At 34.5% G+C, this 20,540-nt stretch overlaps 1 long non-coding RNA gene across 2 annotated transcripts in view; it reads right to left on the bottom strand.

Annotated features, from left to right (window-relative positions):
• LOC136829440 (uncharacterized) overlaps positions 1-20,540 on the bottom strand; it is a 180,617-nt gene that overhangs the window by 74,114 nt on the left and 85,963 nt on the right. For both annotated transcript variants that reach the window (XR_010850385.1, XR_010850384.1), the window contains exon 3: positions 2,855-2,892. This is a non-coding gene — a long non-coding RNA (uncharacterized lncRNA). The remainder of the gene's footprint in view (positions 1-2,854; positions 2,893-20,540) is intronic.

The following is a 20,540-nucleotide window of genomic DNA, read 5'->3' as shown; positions in this document are numbered from 1 at the left end:
ACTTATTAATTATATTTCTTTTTATCTGGATTCCCATAAAGCGGTTTTAACTTGCTCTTACATAATAGGGAATGATTCGCTGACTGAAATACGCGGACAGAGATTGAGAATGTAATAAGGATGCCATATCTTATTAGCTGATTGAACAGGTAGTCTTATTAGTCGTAAGCTTTGGATCTCTGTCTGTCTGTCTGTCTCTCTATCTCTCTCTCTTTAAATTGAAATACCTATGATCTGCTGGGGTGGGGAAAGGTGGGCAGAAAGTAATGGTTCTCTTGATCGAGTTATCTATGAATATGGGGACATTGTCAGGAAGAAATTCTCCCTTTCTTTTTATTCGCCACCATCGGAAGTATTAGGGTCCTTTTTAGTCTCCCCATGTCACTGCATTTTATGATCGTCAATAGAGACGTTGTGTTTTTCTGTCTTCCAGTGAAACCTGATGTTAAACAAAATATGTGAAACCTGATGTTAAACAAAATATGTGAAACCTGATGTTAAACAAAATATGAGTTCTTCATTGGAAGGGTGGTAGAGCTTTCGGCTGGCACATTGTTGGCCCAGCGTTCGACTCAGACCGGCCAATGAAGAATTAGCGGAATTTATTTCTGGTGATAGAAATTCATTTCTCGTCATAATGTGGTTCGGATTCCACAATAAGCTGTTGGTCCCGTTGCTAGGTAACCAGTTGGTTCTTAGCCACGTAAAAATAAGTCTAATCCTTCGGGCCAGCCCTAGGAGAGCTGTTAATCAGCTCAGTGGTCTGGTTAAACTAAGATATACTTAACTTAAACAAAATATGGATTCGCTTTAGAGAAAGTAGTTAAGCGTTTAAACATTGGAAAAAAGGATGCGGGTCTCCAGTAGTAACAGAAGCACTCTTAGCAATCTAAAGGTGTGTGATTCCTGAACCATGTCCTGAAACACTGTAAAAAAAAACTTCCGTGTCTTACAGAAATCAGCTCCACGTAAAGTGTTCGGCTGTTAATGTGCCAAGATGGCGGTAGTATTGTAACTAATATAACTAGGTTGACAAAGAATTACGAATTTCTTAGCGTACAAATCATATGGAACGTTGTTCACCTATTCCTTGTATCATTGTTCAGAATGTCTTCAGTTTTGCCATAAAAAATATTATAGAATTGTTTTTAATAAAACAGTTTCTATCTGAATGCCATGCTACATAATAGCATTGATTGTTGTATTTTGGGCTTCTGATTACTACATTTACTTCTTGATAAACTTAGTTTTTCTTATATTACAAGCAGGTATATATCGTGAAATTAGTTGTTAGCAGTAAGCTCATCCACGGAGATTTAAAGAGTTAAACAGAACAGTCCAACGAACTTCAGAGGATTTAAAATGAAGGAATCTAGTTTGCCATTGCATTTGCAGTGACTCGTACTTTTGGGTGCAGCTGTACCATTTCGTGCTCACTACTTGACTTATGTCATTATTTACACACACATGGGCATGCATATATATATATATATATATATATATATATATATATATATATATATATATATATATATATATATATATATTATTTCAACGAATCACCGGAGACGTGTGATGATCATATATGCATCAGCCAGGAGAAAGGTGAAAAGAAATGACTTGAACCAAGCGCTTTCACGTATTTCCACACCTCATCAGGGTTCAGGACTTGTACCTGAGCCCTGATAGCCCTGATGAGTGTAAAATACATGAAAGCGCTTGGTTCAAGTCATTTCTTTTCACCTTTCTCCTGGCTTGATGCATATATATATATATATATATATATATATATATATATATATATATATATATATATATATATGTATATATATATATATATATATATATATATATATATATATATATATATAAATATATATATATACAGTATATATATGTATATATATACATATATATATATATATATATATATATATATATATATATATATATATATATATATATATATATATATATATATATATAATATAGTGCATGGTTTCCTTGGTCATATCATTGCCATATAACTTAACATCCATAACCGTATTACTTTCGAATTCACACGAAATAATCGATTCGTGAGACCCCACAATTACCATGAAAGTAATTCTCTACCAGCTCCTATCAGTTGATAATTACTGCCTGAGCAACAATGACACGAACGAGGAGCGTGAAAATTCACACGGAATGCTATAGTTCAGGAGCTTTAAGAAGGGGGAAACCATTTGCAGTCTGTTTGAGTAAAGAGGAGTTATATGAGTTTGCTCAGTTCTCGAGGGTGTGGTAAAATGAAAGCTGAACCTGTATGATTGGGGCCTTTCTGCCTTATCACTCACCATTTTATGACCTAATGTAGGGGCCGGAAATTGATAGCGTGAGCAGCATTACTGGTTCCTGATCGATGGAATTTCGTTGCTCGGCTTTGTCATGAACTGTTTTCTGGTTACAATGAAAATGAAGATTTTATTCAATTTGAGAGAGAGAGAGAGAGAGAGAGAGAGAGAGAGAGAGAGAGAGAGAGAGAGAGAGAGACTTTTGCTATGCTGACTGACAGTCACACCTGGAAGTCTATTTTTATGTCCTATATTTACATTGTTCTTCATCTTATTATTTTATTCATCCTGTTTTTCTTTCTTTGTTATCAGTTTCTATATTTTTTTTATTTACTTCTCAATTCTTTTCCTTCACAGAGATAAACAAATACACGGAGAGAGAGAGAGAGAGAGAGAGAGAGAGAGAGAGAGAGAGAGAGAGAGAGAGAGAGAGAGAGAGAGAGATAAAAGCCCTGAGCGCAGAAGCCTTCCTAAAAACAATCCCTCTCTTTTATGGATTTATGAAAACGTAAACAACATACCTGTGAGGGAGGCCAGAAGAAATCCGGGCAAGCAATAACTGAAAGCAAACAAAAGAATATTCATCAGAGAGGCTTCGGAACGAAATAGTATCAGAAAGCTGCAGTCAGCAATACTATAGCTCGAAAACTCTTGCATATTGTACACTTTCTCCTAACACCTAGGCTTCATCATCAGCAAAAAAAATACACACACACACACACACACACACATATATATATATGTATATATATATATATATATATATATATATATATATATATATATATATATATATATACACACATATATATACAGTATATATATATATATATATATATATATATATATATATATATATATATATATATATATATATATATATATATATATATATATATATATATATATATATATATATATTATCATTCGTTTTCAATATACTTCCTTTCATTCGTTTTCAATTACTTTTCTCTCTCTTCCTCTTGAGGTATTTTGCCAATATTATGACATCCCTGATGAGATTCCCCGTTACTAAGATCTGTATATGAACATCAAATTCATGCATAAGAAATCAGCTCTGCTTCTGAGCAACAAAGAAGGAAAAAAATCTGAAATCCTTCAGCAAAACGCTAAATGACATCACCGAAAAGGCTTCGAGGCATTCTTACCGGAATATCACTCGTCCAAGCTCTAGCAGACTACCCAAGATCCTGTATCGTCATACGCGGGAACCATACGTGTCTTTTTCTCGGTCTGTACAAGGGTAGCCGGTGACTAACTGCCAACATTTCATTTAAATGTTGATCCATTTATCAACGCAGGACTCGGTACATATGCAAGACGGGGGATATCCAATACGTGGAAATAAATGGATGACAGAATTCCTTTCTAAGGTAGAGAGATGAATGTCACTTCGGATATTAGCGAAGGATGTAACTGTCAGACCCACAGAACTCAAAGGCGAAAATGGCTTTCATGCAGCTCTCAACTGATGTCATTCAAGAGACTTGTTTTCATCGTCAGAACATCCTCATGTTTCAAGGTTTCTTGTTTAAATTCTTAATACAGTTGCATTTTAAACAGGGTAGCTAGTTTATTAGTTATTGTAACTGATGGATAAGAAATGAGCACGTGTAAAATGTAGATGACGATGTGAGATGTTTTAAAGGAAGACATGAGGGCAACAAGAATTTATTGATATACATATACACATATATACATTATATATATATATATATATATATATATATATATATATATATATATATATATATATATATATATATATATATATATAATAGCCACAATGCCCTCTTAACTTCTTGAAATCTTCACTTTCGATACTCTTGTCACTACAAACCCTCAAACCCAAATGGAAGAATATGAAGAAATTCTGAAGACTCAGTTCAGTTATATATATATATATATATATATATATATATATATATATATATATATATATATGAAGATATATATACATATATATATATATATATATACATATATATATATATATATATATATATATATATATATATATATATATATATATATATATATATAATCCCCATACATGACCTTTTTTTTTTTGGAGCCAGAGGTGCTCATCATTCTGGTATCTCAAGTAGACTCTAGGAGTGAGGTTGTTAGTTCCAACTCCCCTTTACCTAACTCCAAAAAATGCTATAGATTTTACAGGCGGATGAGCTGGTGGGTGGATCCGGAGACAGAAACACATATATATATATATATATATATATATATATATATATATATATATATATATATATATATATATATATATATATATATATATATATATATATATATTACATACAATGAAGGTAGGGGAAGACACCAACAGGTCAAGAAAGTAAAGTCATAATTATTCAATCTCAATGTTTTGAAGCCAACCAGCAGGCATCATATTCAAGCTACAAAGCGATAATACCTATTTAGTACAATAAAATTAAGTGACAAATATCAAAATACACAATATAAGTTACTTAATTTTATTGTACTAATTAGGTATTATTATTACTTTGTAGCTTGAAAATGATGCCTGCTGGTTGGCTTCGAAACGTTGAGACTGAATAAATATGACATTCTTGACCTGCTGGTGTGCTTCCCCTACCTTCACTGTATTGATGGTTTTCGAGAAACCTCCGCCTGTTGAATATGTGTGTATATACATACACACACACACACATATATATATGTGTGTGTGTGTTTGTGCGTGTGTGTGTATGTGCCTGCGCATTATGAAAGGTCAAAGGGACACAAATATAATAAGAATAAAATGATACAAATCACTTAACTGAATGAAGAGATAACTCTGGGTCCCTAACCTAATTCCGCCCGTATGTCGGCACACCGCACATTTCTCTCCCATTTGTTTTCATCCTCTCTGACAGGGTCCGATAAGTATGTAAATTTTTGCAATCGTGAATGCTGAAGGAACGTGACTGATATGAATCTTTAATTTCGTTTCCATTGAAGACTTCTGGTCCACACAAAAGCTCATTCACGTAATGGTTTTGTGAAATAGATTAGAATGCCTTGAAGGCAGGTGTTGTTATTGCTGCTAGTCAATGTTATCTTGCATGTACTCTGGTATTTCCTGCATAGTTACGGGTTTTCGAGAACATGGCGTCCTTCCGTTCAGAATTCTGGTTATTAGAATTCTAATACTGACAAAACTGAATCATACTGGAATATTTGCACACGTTATTCGCAAATATGCAGATTTTCAAATATGAAAATAGCTCAGTCATTCCTTGCACATTAAATGTTGTGGATTTTGAATGTTATGATGGCGATTTCCCTTGTTCCTACAACTGGTAATGATTCACCATGGTTTACTTTATGAGGAGTATTTTGCATGCATTTTAACATTATTATTAATATGGATTTTTTCTTTAAATTAATATTAATAATATTAATAATTTTATTATCATTAATAATATTAATTTGGAGGAAAATCCATATTAATAGTATGGATTTTCCTTCAAATTCTCATGACTTGAAAATGGTTTACTGGCAAATGTAGTAAAAGATAAACCTTTCAACACTCTCAATTATTTTAAGTCCTCAGTGTTCAGGAAAACTTTAATGTTCCTGTTAGATTCCATTCATTCTATGTAACAAATAAACTTATTGCATTAACTACTTTTTGGAAGGAAAGGCTCCACATTCAGAAGTAACTGATCATTCCTTCTCCCTGTGGTTCCTCTGATTTGCATAAGGTAACAATGTTTTCGTTTATGGTGTTTTCTGAGTCTTGTATCTCCATGGTGTCTATTCCCCAACTGCGAGGTTTCATTCATCCTCAGATTGACTGGACCAAAGATATATATATATATATATATATATATATATATATATATATATATATATATATATATATATATATATATTTATACATACACATATATATATACATATATGTGTGTGTATATATATATATATTTGCATGTGTAAGTATCTTTGCAAAGCAATCATGTTTAATTGTTTACTGATACAATTTTGCTTAACCTGTATAATATCTACTCATCCTATTCATCAGTATTTCATGCCAAGTAATTTGGTCTTTTCGTTCATTTTGGAGAATGTGTATAATGAACGAAAGATATATATATATATATATATATATATATATATATATATATATATATATATATATATATATATGTGTGTGTGTGTGTGTGTGTGTGTGTGTGTGTGTGTGCGCAAAGCGTTTCCATAAAGACTGAGACCTGTATAAAAAAACTTCATCTCATTTACAAGATTTCAAAAGATTAATCAATACTTGTTTTGTTGCAGATATATAAAATATTTTCCCTAAATTTTCTCAAAGAATAAAGAAGCAAATAGCATTTTTTTCTATATTTTCCGAATTACAACTGAAGTGGAAAATATTTAATTTAAAGAGTAGTTGTACGGTGAGAAAAGCCAGTTCACGCGCCAATTATTCAGGTTTCTACCTGAGCCCTGAAAATGGAAATACCATAAAAAATGCTGCATTTTGCAATGCAGCTGATATCATTGCCTTACAATAAAAATGTCATTGATAACGTTTTGCAGTTTCAATAAAAAACTAAAATGCTTCTAATATGCAACCTGAAAAAGATCAGAGGTTTTCATTTATGTGCGAATGAATGATTGCCATCCCTGTTTGAAGTTGCATATCTCTTCTGCAGAATAATTTCGGTTTACATTAATTAATAAATACGCTTTCATACATGCATACATACATACCCACTACCAGATATATATACATACATATATATATATACAGTATGTAAGTATACTGTATATATACAGTATATATATGTATATATATAGTATATATATATATATATATATATATATATATATATATATATATATATATATATATATATATATATATATATATATATATACAAATGAGAAGAGAGATATATATATATATATATATATATATATATATATATATATATATATATATATATATATATATATATATATATATACAGCGAGAGAGAGAAAGAGAGAGAGTTTTCAGTTTACTGTACATATAACAACTGAATAACACATAAAGGAGGATATTACTGCAGTGTAGGAAACAACTTCATTTTTTTTTTACTAAACCTCAAAGAAATAGTCCTATCTCTCTTCTCCTACTCTCAGATGCACGTCGATGGACCGTGGCCGACTACTTTAAGAGCCGTGTCGTTACGTATTCATGAGGGGAGAAGTCATTCTTCACAAGTATGGCCGCAATGGTCTTGACACCGCCGACGAAACGCGCAAGGTGACACGGAAAGGAGTGTGACCGGGAATATGTCTTGAGGTTTCATTCTATTCTATACGCGCGCGGGGGAAATGCACTTTCGGTATATCTTTTTTTCTCCTACTTTTTTGAACATGATGCGACAGTTTGCCCAACTTCTTCAGCTTGTCTGTGCATGTTCTGAAAAATGTTCTTTGGCGTTTCGAAATTGTTGGTATAGAAGGTATAACGACAAAACCAAACAGTGACAATTTCTTTCTGGTCTTGACAAACCACTAAGGGAAACAGTGCGTTATGTTGAGTGAACTCGTATTCTGTATAACATATGCAATGCATTATATGTATATCTGGGAAAGCAAGGCATCTAACAAGATGATATTAGAGTACAGAGTCAATGAAAAATTACCGAAGGTGGCCTGATACATTCAAAATGTAATTGGGATACTAGCTAACGCGAAATTATTTTGAGATATGTAGAAAAACAGGAACTCACATACTGCATATATCTCAAATGCGATAATACAGCCAATGAAAACTCATATCTCATTTTCGGTCTCAACCTCTGAATATGGCGGTTAAAGCATTACAATTCTAACATCATGGGTCAGTGCGTTGTCAATTATATGATATACATTGCTATCCATATCTGGAATATTACCACTTAATTGCTTCTGGATATTTACAAAGAAATTAACAGCATGTTGTTATTACTATTATTGGAAGGCTAAAGTCTTGGAATAAAAATGTAATACATTAATTTCATGCCTGTGATGAAAGCAACCTCATTAAATTCATAATTTCTTCGAAGCAATTTACACACAAGAAACTATCCGATTTTATAACTGTTAGTGTCAAACTGAATAAAATAAAGTATGAACCAATTTCAACAGTATCGAATATGTAAGTGTAACTCAACGGAAAATCAGAATGTAGCGTTTATCATAGAAAATTGCCTTGGTGAAAAAAAAAAAAAAAAAAATTTAATGCTTTTACAAAAAGTTTTAAGATTCATCATTACTTATTTTTTACTTCATCGAATTAAAAAAAAAGAGGTTAAGGTCCCTGTCACAATAAACTCAGTTTCCTTCTGAAGACAGATTTTTCTCTTAATTTTGCTTTTTATCTTTTTATTATCTCTTTTTTGTGCTTTAATCTGTTCTCATCCATTAATACCCAGTTTCTCTCCCTTTCTTGTATCCAACGATATTCTTTTCCATTCTCTATCACTCACCTTTCTATCTTTCTCTCTTATCAACCAAACGTTCTCTCTTTACTTCTTGTTCACTTCAACATACTCCCATCGTTTCTCATCTACATTTCTCTCTCTCACACGCTGAATCCATTTTCATATATTATCAGCCACATGCGTCTCTTTGTGTTTTGTCCACTGGCATCCATTTCAGTCCATTATCACCCACCTTTCTCTTATTTGCTTTCATTCATTGAAATCCATTTTCATTCATCGTCATCCAACTGTTCTCACTTCCTCTTTCTTCCTTTGGCAATCATTTCAATCCTTTGTCATCTACTTTTGTCTCTTTCTCTCTCATTCATTGGCATTCATTTCCATCCTTTATCATCCAGTGTTCCTTTCTTTCTCTCTCATCCGTTTCCATCCTTTACCATCCACCTTCGTCTATTTCTGTCTCATCCACTGGCATTCATTTTAATCCATTATCATCCAACTTTCCTGTCTTTCTGTCTCATTCATTGACATCCATTTCCATCCATTATCATCTACCTTTGAAACTTTCTCTCTCATCCTTTGACATCTTTTTCCATTCTTTATCACCCACCTTTGTCACTTTCTCTCTCATCCACTGGCATTCATTTTCCTCCTTTCCTTTATTGACACCCACTGCCATCCTTTATCACCCAACTTTGTCACTTTCTCTCACAGCCATTGACATCCATCCGTCATCACCACCATTGTCACTTTCTCTCTCATCCATTGGCATCCGTTTCCATCCGTTATCATCCAACTTTCATCTCTTTCTATTTCCTCTATTGACACCCATTGTCATCCTTTATCATCCAATCTTGTTCCTTTCTCTCTTATCCCTTGGCATCCATTGCCATGTATCATCATTCAGCTTCCTTTCTTTCTCTCTCATCCATCGGCATCCATTTCCACGAATCATCATCTAGCCTTGTTCTCATTCTCTCATATCCATTGGCATCCGTTTCCATCCTTTATCATCCGACTCTCTTCTCTTTCTCTCGCATCCATTATCACTTACCTTGTCCGTCGAGAACCCGAATTGTGGCCTAGAAACCCATTACCCCGTGATCCTCCAGAGGGCTCTTAGGCCCTACCGCCGATCTCAGGCGCTAAGTACTTCGCGACGTTGTGGGAGGAGGAGGAGGAGGAGGAGGAGGAGGAGGAGCAAAAAGATGATTGAGGGAAATATGCTAAGCGGAGAAAGAGGCGGAGGAAAATGTGTCAGACAGCAGAAAGAGAGAAATGAAACGAGCGTAAATAAAGATGAGAAAAGGGAAAAGAACCAAGATAGAAAAAAGTTGGGAAAGTGGAAAAGTTAACAGGAAAAAATGAGGGAGGAAATGAAGAAACAGAGCGAACCAGGAGGGAAAGCATAAGGGAAAAAAAGGAGGAATAAGTTAGTTTACAAGACAAAGGGAAGAGATAACAAGTGAACGACACTGAAAGTTGATAAGACATTAGTTACCAAGCAAGAGAGGAGAGCGATAATAGAGTTTACATGAGTAGCACGGTGATGAAGGATACTGAAAGAAAATACAAAAATAAAGAAAAGTCAATAGAACTGCGAAGAAGCAGAAATGAGTGAAAGAATAAAATGCAAATGACTCGGAAGACGACCAAGAGCAGTAATACCCAGAGGATGCGGGAGTAAGATACACAAAGAAACCAAGGACGGTACACAGAAGAGAAAAGAAAAGAGAATTTGTGTGAGAGACGAAAGAAGGAAGAGGAGCCAAAGTGAGCTGAGTGGTCGAATGGATAAACAATTCGGGATTGGGGATGGGTGGTCAAAAACTTAAGGGCATTGGAGTAGAGATAATGGAAGACTTTCAGGGGGAAGTGGAAGACGAAACCGAACCAGAGGAAGGAGAGGGTGATGAAGAGTAAGAAGAGAAAGGTGTTGAAGACAACAATGTCTGAAAGGAAGAGGGGGATTGTGAAATGTCTGGGTATTAGGCCACTGAATGTAACAATTTTAACTTGTGCTAGTTTTGGGTAGTCGTGTTATCTGCGTATGTTGTTTGTAACACCTATGATATTAGAGGAACTCGTAATTATTTATTTGAGTATCATTGCAACATTGCAATGTTTTCAAATGTGTTAATTAAACTGAACACACTAAGCTGTCATAGTCTTTGTTCTTTATACTAGAAACATACCGTTTGCATCATTTTGGCTCAGTCAGCGGTGGTGTGCATGCTTTTTTTGTTTACTAATAGGATTCAGTGATACTTCTTTTTACCCTGTCTTTCCTCTTAGAATCACATACCACTTCTTAATTCTAAAACCCCTATAATTACCAAAACGGAGAAACAATTTTCAGTATCAGTCATCAATACAATTTTCATTTCTTCAGTAACCTAGCTAATGGCATCAAATTTCCCTGATGAGATCAGTCTACAAAATAGAAAGATTTCAATAGCACCTTAAAATCATAACCATGAATACCTTAATTCCTTTTGGTACTTCTAGCCATGTAAAAGCTCTCGGTTTATCTATCCTTCTACCTGTCTTTTTATCTATCTATCATTCTATATATCTATCTATCTATCTATCTATCCATCCATCTATCTACCTACCTATCTATCTATCTATCTATCTATCTATCTATCTATCTATCTATCTATCTATCTATCTATCTAAGGGACATTCAACGAGTTTCAGAGAGGAAACAGCTGAAATTGTCCTGTCTTCCCGAGGAGAACGTATTACGAGAAATGTGTGCCCTGTCTTCTGAAACGATAGAGAAGTGGATGGTTCCTCAGGCAAGAATCTGAAACACCTCATTTTTGATGCATGAGAGGAACACCTCGTCTCGGGGCTTATATGCAGATCCGGAATGCATTGATTTAAAACATTACCATGATCTCGTTTAAGGGTTTGGAATTTAGGTATCAATTTTTATTCTTGTGTTATAGTTGCAGCAATATGCTCTTCATTTTTACTTTATCTGATCTTAGACTTATATTTATTTTGTCTTACTTTCACGTTCAGTGTTATAAAAATGAAGAAAACTTCAAGATAAATTTTTTAACATTAATACAATAAACAAATTTTTATTGGCTTCATCTCGGGACATTTTCTTCTTTATAACAAAAAAAAGTTGTAAAATAATTCAATACGCCAAATAGTTCTCCAAAGACCATCTTTATTATCAAAGATAAAGGAAATTTGACCCACAAATGCGTTTAAACTTCCCTCAAACACTGCAACAGACAAACAAAGACCCACTTTATCGTCCCTAACCGATCACTCCTACAACCACCACAGTATGCAAGAGGAAGTTACAGGCTCATTATAATGAAGTCGAATACACAGTCGAAGCTGGATTACCCCCATTTGATCTCCTTTGCATAATTCGTCCCCTTGATTCAAAAGCTTCGCGAATAGACGACGCTCCTGAGAATCTGCCCAATTCGCACCCACACCACCCGGGCAGGACCCGGCCTCTGGCGGCACCCACCGCGTCCTTAATTGACTCCGAGTTCCAAAAGGGGAACACCAGGCATCCATTAAGCCCATCCTCAGTATTTCCAGGATTAAAGAATTCCAGCATCCATTACGGGGAGATTTCTGTCTTCATTCCAGTCGCCTTCCTTTTCACTGCTTTCGCAGATGCCATTATCATTCCTCGCGCGGCAGTCACGCTTTCATAGATTGGGAAATACGAGGAAAGTCACTGAATCATGAAGGTATGAAGAAAGGTCGTTTTTTTTTTAATAAATACCTCGGACGTTAAGAAAACGGACAGAAATCGTAGCTTTCCATAATTCTTTTTGCGAGTTTATATATAAGCATGGCTGAAGGATAGGGCGTAAGTAAACTTGCTGTAATTGAGTACAATTATTAATCATGAGATACAAGCAGATATTTTAGGCAAATGCCCTCTGCTGGCAATAACTACTATTTATAAATGGGAGAATTCGGGGAAATCTGACTAAATGGAAAGTCACAGTAAGGAAAATAACATGCAATAATAGCAAAATGAATGAAAGGGTAAATGGAAGTGGGGGAGTATGACAAACCCATCCAAAATGTATTATAATATACGAATAAGTATGTTAATATAAAAAATATATTTTTTCTGCTATTTCGAAACAACAATCTATGGATAGTATCGAAGCAGTTTGCAAAGAAAAAACATCAAAGTTATAGTTACCGTCATCATTTCATAAAAGCAGTTAATTATTAAGTGAAAAAATACAACAAAAAAGTTGCTTACGATTTCAAAAGATTCACAATAAAATTCCAACGAACGCACTTGAGCGAGAGCCTCACGCAGAAGGGAGTGTCTGGCCATGATAACAAGCGGAGAGAACTCTTGCTCTGGCTAAACCTTTGCGGTGTTGTCAAGAGAAGTGACAGTTATTTTGCGAACGAAATACTCATCAAGCGCTGCACCTGAAGATTGCTGATGAATATCATCTTAGGCTGCTTAAGGCGCGCGAGAGCTATTCAGAGGTTGGAGGCCTTCGTTCGCTTTCGGAAGTGAAAAGCAACGTCTGAAGTTCAGTTTTTTTTTTTTTTTTGTGAAACTAGCAGTGTTTTAAAAGTGATTTTTTTTGCATGAGGTTTTATAAACTAGAAATTCGTTTTTTAAATTAAAATTCTCAAGTAGGTTCCTGACTTCTTTTATCCATGTATTTTTTTTTACTTTCCAAATAAGATCGTATACTCTTCACCCTGAAAAGTATTTCTTTTTAAAGAGGTGAGGAGTCTTATATTTCATGCTGCGTCTTCAAAACTTCCTTGCACACATGGATACATAAACACACTCACGCACATGTGCACACAAACACATGCACAGCCACGCATATATATATATATATATATATATATATATATATATATATATATATATATATATATATATATATATATATATATGTGTGTGTGTGTGTGTGTGTGTGTGTGTGTGTGTGTGTGTGTGTGCATGCATTTGTCTGTGTAAGGGATGTATGTAGGCGTATTACCTTTTCTACAATCCCATTTAACTAATATTTAGTCCCTAAAGATTTTTTATAATGAAACATTGTAATTTTTTCTCATTATGTTGTGATAGTTAAGTTAAATACTCCGTGCAAACAATACTTTATCTTACGTACATTTGGGATTTGTCTCCGGGTGGTAGAATGTTTAACTCGGAAATTTTTATCATGTTCCGTATATTTTTCCTGCGTTCTTCCACACCAATTATAGTGAGGTTATATATTTTTTTTCTACATGGATATGTACACAGACACACATGCCTACACACACACACACACACACACACACACACACACATATATATATATATATATATATATATATATATATATATATATATATATATATATATATATATATATATATATATATATATATATATATATATATATATATATATATATATATATTTATGGATATACATATTAAATCTAAAACGAACAATAACAATAATAATACATGTTAGTTAAGTACCCAGCATAAACCCCTTCTTTTAAAGATAATTGTTTTGTTCTATACGCAGTAAAACGCCGGAAGCAGTTTCTCCCCAGCAAGAAATTAAGTCATTCCGTAATTGGGTTAAGCTGATGTTGTTTCAGCACCTCAGGATGTGGAACGATTTCTCTCTTTATGTCTTTTGCAGAAATATTCTGACAGACCTCGCGATTCAAGGAATTGTTTTTCAATCACAAATGTCAACTTCGGTTAATTCATTATGCCACGCCTGGTTCTTTCTCACCCCTTTATTGCTGTGGTACTTTCTCACCCCCTTCATTATTGTGGTTCTTTCTCACCCCTTCATTGTTGTGGTTCTTTCTCATCCCTTTATTGCTGTGGTTCTTTCTCACCCCTTTATTGCTATGGCACTTTTTCACCCCTTGTATTTTTATGGCTCTTTCTCACCTTATTGCTATGGTTCATTCTCACCCCCTGTATTGTTATGGTACTTTCGCACCCCTTTATTGCTACGGCTCATTCTCACCTCTTTATTGTTACGGCTGTCTGTCACTTCTTTATTGCTATGGTTCTTTCTCTCCTCATTATTGCTATGGTTCATTCTCAACCATGTATTGCTATGGTTCTTTCTCAACCCCTTATTGCTATGACATGGTTCTTTTTCACTCCTTTACTGCTATGGTTCTTTCTCACCCCTTTGTTGCTTTGATTTTTTCTCACCAATTTATTGCCAGCGTTCTTTCTCAACTCTTTATTGACATGGTTCTTTCTCACTCCTTTATTGCTATGATTCTTTCTCACCCGTTTGTTGCTTTGGTTTTTTCTCACCAATTTATTGGCAGCGTTCTTCTTATCCCGTTATTGCTACGGTTCTTTTTCATCCTTTTATTGTTATGGTTCTTTCTCACCCCTTTATTCCTACAGTTCATTCTTACCCCTTTATTACTACTGTTCCCTCTCGCCCCTTTATTGCTATGAAACTCTCTTTTAATCAAGAAATCGAGAACAGTTCTGTCATTCCAGAGTTGGCGGTTAATGCACGACTTCAAAAGCACCGAAACATTTATGAGTTTACTTTGGGAGAGGCGGTAATCAAATCAGTTTACTTCCCTGCTTCAGCGAACACCCCTTCCATTCCCTCTTCGGATGCATTTCTACGTCTTGATGAGCGATATATTCCCAAATATATTGTTTTTCATAAATGTTTATATGGCGTGGATTCATCGTTACATAAGTAGGACAGTGGCGGTGTTCGAATGAAGGGGGAATGTAGTATCACAGTATTCTCTTTAGACTCATAATAATTCATAAGTTATGTGACCAAGAAAAGAATTCTTTTGTTGTTAGAAAATGACAATGCACTCAGAAGTCAAATCGCGTTACCTACATGAAATTAGAATTTATGAAGTCAATAATTACATGACTGAACAAATAACTATTTCATTTACTTTACTTTTTGTTAAGTAAGTTGTCCGCGTATTCTTGCACATCTTTCCTTAATGCTTCTAGTGTTTTTGGCGAAACGTCAAACTCGGAGCATGAGCAGGCAAGGAGGTTTTACACTTAAAAGAAAGAAAGGAAGAAAAAAGGAACGAGAGAAATGGATTTTGGCTTCATTTCCCTGTGCTGCATACTTCGTGGAGATCACCAACACAAGGTTCAACGGAGTTAATAAATCTTTGACACGATTCATTTCTAGAATGTTGAACTCTCTAGCTACCCACCTTCTCTATTCCCCAAATCGTTTAATTTAAATCGTGTGAATAGGAGGATATTTTATTAGCTTCATGGCAAGTCAAAAGGCACTCTCCTTGAGGCACCCGGACCCTTTTGTGCTGTCACGATAGTCTAGGCTTCTGCCCCAAAAGAAAAGAAATCTCGTTTATTTTTCATGATTTGTACTGGAGACTTGATTGATGGATTAGGTGACAACACCGACAACAGTGATTATCTTGATTTACTCAAGAGGTGCGTGATACCAACGTTCGAAAGCACACTAACATTACTTGGATAATACTATGAAATTTTCTTTGCCATCGATTACTAAATTAAAGTGGGTTATTTCTGTTTTAGGGTGCGATCCTCCGTGCTTGCAATGGAAGCATCTATTACTGTTTAAATGTATCATTCCCCTGCCTCATTATTTACTTGAAATTGGCCTTAACTACTTTCAAGTGATTCTTTAAATTCATTTTCACTCCTTGTCACATTTATAAAGCACAAGAGTAAGCATATTTTTTAGTTTTTTTCTTTCGTAGGGGAAACAATGAGGAAGCGAGGCAATGTTACGTACATTCTTATGAAGTAAAATGATTTCTTTAGTATGTCAATGGAAACGAACGGAAAATAAAAGATCGTTTGAATAACAGGTATGAATACAATGTCATCATAGATTATTTGATAAAGCAAAAATAATATTAATCTACAGATTATCTGAAGGAATTCTAGTAATACCCTCAGTATTCACAATAATAACAGTAAAAATAATAATAATAATAGTTTAACTTAAATTTTCCCAACACTGAAGTATTGGAGTTTCTCGGTTATTCCTTGACACTTCAGCAAACAAGTTCATTATTTTCTCGTAGGTTAAGAGGAAATCATCTTTTTAGCAAAATCAAGTTATGGCGGAGGGCGTTTACATTCGATGAAAACGGAAAATGTAATTGCGTTTTTTGGCTGGGAGTCAAATGAACATCCCCATTTGACACAAACTGTTTATGTTGACTTTGATATGACGCGGTTTTCACACAATTACTCAAAAAGATATCCTGTAAAACGTATCAGTTAACAGACCGTTTAATAAATATTTGTCTAATAATACGAGTATACACTTGAAATATTCTTAAAGGACTCTTTCTTTGGTTTTTAGGAGTTATTGAAAATTCACTCCGCTACTGGTTTCTCTACTTGCTATTCGCTGTTAATTCTATGCTATTTTAATATTTTTATTTATTTTAGTTATTTTATTATTTTATACTGAATAGTTTTGTTTTTTGTTCCAGCTTTGTTCTTGCGGTTCTTGAAAATGTTTTCGTAGTACGCTTGCAGTAAGCACATTATCTATTGTCATATAAAGAACCTAAACAGCTGGTAATATTTAATCATTAGCTCAAAAATGTAAAAAACTAATAACACAGAATTCTTGCTTTATTTCATGGAGAGAGAGAGAGAGAGAGAGAGAGAGAGAGAGAGAGAGAGAGAGAGAGAGAGAGAGAGAGAGAGAGAGAGAAGGCAGGCGGCAGTGCGAGAATGAGAATCATAAAATAGAAAAGGCCCTTTCGGTCGAAAATCCTAATGAAATTGGATACGGGGGTTACTTTCTAATTTTCGTGGCCGCCATTGGTCACGGTTGGCCGACGTAGCGTGGTAAGTGGCGGCGTGAGTGGTGATATAATTGTTTATATGAAACGGCTGTTTTGTGGTTTTGTTCCGTCCTCATCATCATCATTCATTTCTATTGCAAATGTTGATAGAAATTTGGGAGATAAGGGAAAAATTATTTAGAAATACCCAGACAGATTCTGTCGTAGGGTTTCTCATGTAAACTTAAAATCTTGGATACAGGAATAAAGATGTAAAACGTTATACTGTATATCATCATACAGGAGATATAAATGAAAAAAATAAACATCAAATGAAATACGTTGTTGTTCAGAAACACCCCGATGATTTCCACCGCAGAATTTCACGTATACACTTCAAATTTGGACAGAGGAATAAGAATGAGCACACTTATACCGTAAGTTACCACACAGGAGATATTAATGAGAAACGAATATCAGATTAAATACTTCCTTGACCAAAAACGCCCAGATCATTCGGTTATAGGAAATCTAATAAAAAGGCATATCAGTTATCTAACGTATTATCGAAAGAATGCCTCATTACCAAACCCGATAGACGAAATACATTCATGTGCTACTAACTCAAAACACCAGATCATCTGCCACGCTGGCATAGCATTATCGGGGGCGTCTTGTACCCGTTATACTCTTCAGCGCTCTCTAAATACACGCGTCTCTCGTCTTCTAAAATGCAAATGGATCTCACACCTTACGTTGAATTATGGAAATTCAGAATCACGTTTGGCCTTGGGTGGGTGAGAATGATATTCCGAGGAGGTCAGGTTTGATCAGTGTCAAGACACTCCGTGTCTTTTGTAGTTCTCTCCTGGGTGTTGTATCTCTTTGCAGTCCGTCGTTTTATTCTGTTTGATTTTGTTATTGTGATAGTGAATCTGACGATTTTTACCACTAATACTGATTCAGTTACTGTGATATTACTGCAAAGGGCAATATCGATTGGTATAATAGATTAACTTTAGAGTGCATGCCAGCAAACAAGCAAGAAATTGATAGCTAAATGCGGAAAATAAAATGCAGCGAAATGGAAATACGACTGGCATGAGACACTTCAAATTGCAATTGAACTTATTTTCATGATAACTACATAAGAAATGAAATTACGGACTTCAGTTATCTAAAGCACAGGGAAAACTAAATAATACACAACATAATGTAACCGGTATCTACTGTGGCCTTCACCCACCCTCCCCACCAAAAAAAATGACCAATGGTGGATGAATTTTATTCTTTATTACTGAAGTAGATAATCAATCCTATCACCTGTATGTTACTGTTAGGTAGTTTCCTTTTTACTATATTTTCGTTCTTTTGCTTGAATTTCGAAAAAAATACTACTAGCCTTTTTGTTAGTGCACCATTAAAGATTCGAATTAATTTAAACTCACAGACGTAACACAACATTTTGTCTTTCTACTTTCCGACTAGCCCAAGGCTCACTAAGAGCTCACCATAAAAAGTGAGGATGCTTAATATGCTTTTATAAATATACAAAAAAGCTATTCAGCGTTGAATGTGAGCAAGCTCATTGCCAACATGAGTAACAGAAACAACTATAAGATGAAATTTTTGTCTATGTGTAGCAGAGAATGCGACCGTTCTCCTTCAAGTATTATGTCTACAAAATTGCTTGAGTAACAAACAAATTTGTTTAAAAAATATGTCATTTTACTTCCGGTCCAGTCTCACTTACATGAAAAAATGTTTGTTCAAGAAGTAATTTTTTCTCTTAAGTAGCTTTGGGATATTATACCTCGAAGAATGTTTTAAAAAATTTGGTGAGGCAATAAGCTAAGAAATGGGGAGGAATGAAGCTCGTCGAGTCCCAGGTAATAATAAAAGTGAGCATTCGTACAAATACACCCTGGCAATTCCGCTCTCACACTTTTAATACAATGTGAGCTTTACCTGAGACAAGAAACCTGCACATTAATTCACGGCATGTTGTTTTGCTCCGGAGAATTTATTGCAGGTCTTCAAGCGGAAGATACAAGACTCCTCTTGTGCGTTGTGTTTAATGAAAGCTTTTAGATATCACGTAAATTTTGCTCTTTAAATGCAGTGACGAAAAATCACAACTAACATAAATTAAGCACATGACTTCCATGTTGGAAGGAGACAGATATTCTTACTCTTTTAACTAACTACACTTAATGGGAGTTCACTTTAAAGTTCCCAATAAAAATTAAAAAAAAGGTTCAATGAAAACAAAACGGAAAGTGATAATTGGATAAATAAAATTTCGATTCGTGATACTGATAGACTGATAAAAGACAATGTTAAATTGTTTACTTTCATAGCTAGAAAATATTAAAAATAACTTGATAAACTGCACCGGGAAAACAAAGTCAGTAAATAAATGATATCATAAAGCAATTAACAAAATAATTTAACATCCAATGTTAACAAGGAAAGCCTCTCAGGGGAGCTAAAAGGAAGTTAATCCTATCAAAGATGGAGATAGTTAATTGCTTTCTGAACTCGAAGAGATTATCTCTTCGCTTTAAATAACAGAACTATTATCAGCTGAGGAAAACCTCTTATTGGCGCTATATCTAATTACCTGGAAATGAAATTAACTGTAATCTTTTACTTGAGATGCAGCAGGAAGCGCTAACAATTTAATAAAGTGTAATGCTTATGTATTATTCATTTCAGCTGTGAACATAAGGGAAATATACTGAATTAGGTGTGGGAATTTTCCCACACCTGTATTACTTTAGTGCGGATGTTTAAGTAGGTTATAACATTGTTAGCATATGATATATCACAGTAATAAAGTATTATTTTGAGAAGAATAAAACTAGAAATACCGCCTATGACCTTGAGTGCTGCTGCAACACAAACACGCTCACACACACGCGCGCGTGAGCACACACACACACACACACACACACACA

This window comes from Macrobrachium rosenbergii, chromosome 44 (assembly GCF_040412425.1).
Source record: "Macrobrachium rosenbergii isolate ZJJX-2024 chromosome 44, ASM4041242v1, whole genome shotgun sequence".
NCBI lineage: Eukaryota > Metazoa > Arthropoda > Malacostraca > Decapoda > Palaemonidae > Macrobrachium > Macrobrachium rosenbergii.
This window is presented reverse-complemented; position numbering and strand designations above follow the sequence as displayed.